The 4470-nt window shown below is 42.6% G+C and overlaps 1 protein-coding gene across 1 annotated transcript in view; it reads left to right on the top strand.

Annotated features, from left to right (window-relative positions):
* SLC11A1 (solute carrier family 11 member 1) overlaps positions 1-4470 on the top strand; it is an 88348-nt gene that overhangs the window by 1607 nt on the left and 82271 nt on the right. The window lies entirely within an intron of this gene.

Here is a 4470-nt window from a genome sequence, read left to right as displayed (position 1 = left end):
TTTTTAGGGACCCGTCACACCAATACAGTGATCAGTGCTAAAAAAAATATGCACTGTCACTGTACTAGGGAAGGGATTAACATCAGGGGCAATCAAAGGGTTAAATGTGTGCCTAGGGAGTGCTTGTTAACTGTGTGGAGTATGCTTTTACTATGGGAAGACAGAGATCTGTGTTCCTGCTTAGCAGAAACACAGGATCTCTGTCTTCCCTTGTCACAGAATGGCAAATCTGACTTGTTTACATAGGCAGACTGCCGTTCTGCCTCTGCCAGGAATGATTGGTGGGTCCCGGACCCACTGATTGGTTCCCGCTGTGTCCAATCACAGCGGGAGCTGGCCGCAGTACAGGTACGTGATTTCACCTGTAGGAGCCGCTGACCCACAGTACATGTACGTGGGACGGTCGACAAGAGCAGTTAAAGTAGGGTTGCCACCTGTCCGGGATTCACCCGGACAGTTCGGGTTTGGAATCATGTGTCCGGGTTTCCGACTGCCTGAAACCCGGACACATTATTCAGACCGGACTATGGCTTCCCAGCGGGGTTGCTGGCTGCAGTTGCCTAAGCTGAGAGTGTCTGTAATGCCGCGTACACACGGTCGGAATGTCTGTCAGAAAAAGTCAGATGGGAGCTTTTCATTGTATATTCTGACCGTGTGTATGCCCCATCGGACTTTTTCCGTCTAAAATTCAGATGGACTTAGATAGAGAACATGTTCTATATTTCTAAAAATTCCTATCGGAAAAAACGCTCGTCTGTATGCTGTTCCGACGAGATTAGCAGAAGGAGCCCAAAGGGTGGCGCACTGGCTATTGAACTTCCTTTTTCTAGTCCCGTCATACGTGTTGTACGTCACCGCGTTCTTAACGGTCGGAATTTGGTGTGACCTTGTGCATGCAAGATAGCTTGAGCGGAATTCCGTCGGAGAAACCTTCAGAGTGTATTCCGACGGCAAAACCGGTCGCGTGTACAGGGCATAAAACTCTCTTTCACACTGCCCAAAGCCAGCACTAACAACCCCCCCCAAACACACACACACACAGATGGGAGAGGAGAGAGGGCTCGATCTGCACCTCTGCCCCCCACCCCTCTGTGTCTGCCCACACTCCAATCCCCGGAGCTGTGCCTCAGAAAAGGAACGTGGGGGCCGGAAATGTGAAGTCCAGCAGCCTCAGATACATCTGGATGAGAGGTGCCAAGGGGTGAGTGAGCTCACCATCCATCCCTGTCTGTGTTTTGAAATCTCCCCCCTTCTCTCTCCTGCCTCTGAGTGAGTACACTAAGGTAAATCAGAGTTCTCAGAGCACCCCTTACATCAGAGTTCCCCTTTACACCAGAGGCCACAGTGTTCCCCCTTACATCAGAGTTCTCAGTGTCCCCCCATAAATCCAGGTTCCCAGAGCATCCCTTATGTTGGAGTCCCCAGAGTTCTCCCTTACATCAGAGCCTGCAGAGTCCCCCCCCCCCCCCCCTTACAGTGAAAGGGAACTCTGTGAGTTCAGATGTAAAAGGGGAACTCTGTGGACTCTGATGTAAAGGGGAACTCTTGTTATTAAAGGGGTTGTAAAGGTGAAAAAACTTCCGACAATACCGCCCCCAGCCCCCCCGTTTTACTTACCTGACACCTCGAATCTCCGCTGCTCGTTCCCGTCATCTCTATTGCAGCTCAGCCTGGTCGCTGATTGGCTACAGTGGATGGATTGAAAGCAGCGCAGCCATTGGCTCGCGCTGCTGTCAATCACATCCGATGACGCGGCGCGCCGGGGGGGCGGGGCCGAGTGATACAGTGAGCGGCTATAGCCGCCGGCTGTATCACGGGAGCGCGCCCGCAATAACTAACCACCATGCGAGGGAGCTCGCATTAAGGTGGTTAGTTCTTGTGGGGAGGAGCTGAAACAGCCGCCGAGGGACCCCAGAAGAGCAGGTTCGGGGCCACTCTGTGCAGAACGAGCTGCACAGTGAAGGTAAGTATAACATGTTTGTTATTTTTAAAAAAAAAAAAAAATTACCTTTACAACCCCTTTAACTTTATATGATTAGAAATGTTATTTAATAGCAAAATATATGTATAGTTTATACTATAAAAAAAAATGCTGTGCGCCGCTAAAGTGTTCGGGTTTGGCGAACTTGGCAGACTTGAAGAAAAGGTGGCAACCCTAGGTTAAAGGCTAAGGTCACTTTTTCCAGAAAAAAAAACTCTTTTCAGTCAAATATTAAAAATGTGTGCAGCGTTGTAAAATAATCCTTCATTTTATTCTTTTACCTGTAGGCCATTTTGGGCCCCTCAGAAGCCTGGTTAAAAAAAACTCCTAGTTAGGAACCCTCACATCCTGATCCTTCCTTCTTGCTAGGACGCGAAAACGCTTGGATTTCAGTTCTTCAATGCTGGGAGAAAGCATCCAATGGTTTTTCTCCTCTAGTTGCAGCTGCCGCCAATCACAGCTCCTCCCTGCTCCGGTGATGGGTGGGGCTTCCAGAGACTGTCAGCGACCCTCGTCCGTTCCGGGAGGGAAGGGGGAAGATGACCGCACCGAGGGTTGTCCTGTGTGACTGCTCGGGATGTGCGGCTGCAATAACAGCGGAGACCATAGACCAGGCTAGCTATGGGCCTGTAGGGAGCGCAGTGATCTCTGGCAGTCTCATGTGATGCTGGACATACACTATACGAAAAATCCGCCGAAACCCATTTTCTAAAAACGAACATTCGGCCGTGAGAGCAAACGGTAGTGCCACCATGTAATGACCGATTTAATTGAAATTAGTTAGTTTGTTTACATATACCTAGTGAAAACAGTTCAGACGGGAAACACATTAACCTTTCAATTTATCGTTCGTCCGGCAGAAAATTTCCAAAACTTGTCCTTCGTTTTTTCGTCTCAAAAACATCCCAACTATGATAAGCGATTTTTTTTCCCATTAACTGGCCGAAAAACGAACGAACTGGCCAAATGACCGAATTTCCGACGATCTTTCGTATAGTGTATGGCGAGCATTACGTATCCCTAGTCTCTATTACAAGGGGTGTTTACATTCATTGTAATAGGAATAAAAGTGAACAAAATCAAAAAATGAAAGGGACAGTGTAAAAAAAAGAAAAAAGAGCTTCTAGTCCTCTGCTGCTGGTCACATGTTTAAAAAAAAAACAAAAGAAAAAAGAAAAAGTAAAATGAATAAAAAAAAAAAAAAAAAGATACGATACGATACGAGCTCGTGCGCAGAAGTGAACGCATACTTAAGTGACGCATGCATATGTAAACAGTGTTTTGCACCACACAGGTGAGGTATCCCTGTGAACATCAGAACGAGTGCAATAATTCTAGCACTAGACCTCCTCTGTAATTCTAAACTGGTAACCTGTAAAGGCGTTTCAAATGTCGCCTGTGGAGATTTATCAAGTACCGTAGTTTGTCGCCATTCCACGAGTGTGATACGTTAGGTATCTATTTACCTGGCATAACATCACCTTTCACATCTATAAAAATGTTTATATAATATACATAAAAAAAATAAATAAATATATATATATATATATATATATATATATATATATATATATATATATATATATATATATATATATATATATATATATATATATATATATATATATATATATATATATATATATATATATATGTATATATATATATATATTGCTTTTTTTTTTTTTTTTATTAATTAAAATGTATTCTTTTCCCAAAAAAATGTGTTTGAAAAACTGCTGCGCAAATACCGTGTGACATATAAAATTGCAATGATCGCCATTTTATTCCCTAGGGTCTCTGCTAAAAAAAAAATAAAATAAAGAGTGACATGTTAGGTATCTATTTTTTCAGCACAACATCATATACTTTACCAAAATTTGTATTGTGTTTTTTTTTTTTCGCACTAAAATGAATTAAAGTGTCTTCTTTCCTAAACAAATTGCATTTGAAAAACTGCTGCACAAATACCGTGTGACATAAAACGACCGCCATTTTATTCTCTAGGGTCTCTGCTAAAAAAAAAAAAAAAAAAAAAATTATATATATATATATATATATATATATATATATATATATATATATATATATATATATAATGTTTGGGGGTTCAAAGTAATTTTCTAGCAAAAAATTCTGATTTAAACTTGTAAACAAAAGGTGCCAGAAAAAGCCGGGTCTTCAAATGGTTCCTCTTGAAAAAAGGTAATCGCCCTCTCATTCCCTTTCCGAAAAGCTGAGGTTTTATTTGGACAAGCACTGCTCACCTAATTTATTTGCCATAACATGTATGGAATGTGAGGGTCACATGGGGCGCCTAGGCCACTGGATAGGACCAGTAATTAAAAAAACAACCTTTTTTTTTTTTTTTTTTTTTTTGGCCACAGGGATCCTCAAGTTGTCATCCAGCCATCAATATTATTAGACAGGATTTATATGGCGCAGACAGTTTGCGCAACGCTTTACAATATAAAGGGGGACAGTACATT

Source organism: Aquarana catesbeiana, linkage group LG06 (genome assembly GCF_042186555.1).
Source record: "Aquarana catesbeiana isolate 2022-GZ linkage group LG06, ASM4218655v1, whole genome shotgun sequence".
Classification (NCBI taxonomy): Eukaryota; Metazoa; Chordata; class Amphibia; order Anura; family Ranidae; genus Aquarana; species Aquarana catesbeiana.
Note: the sequence above shows the minus strand (reverse complement) of the source record. Positions and strands in the feature narration are given on the sequence as shown.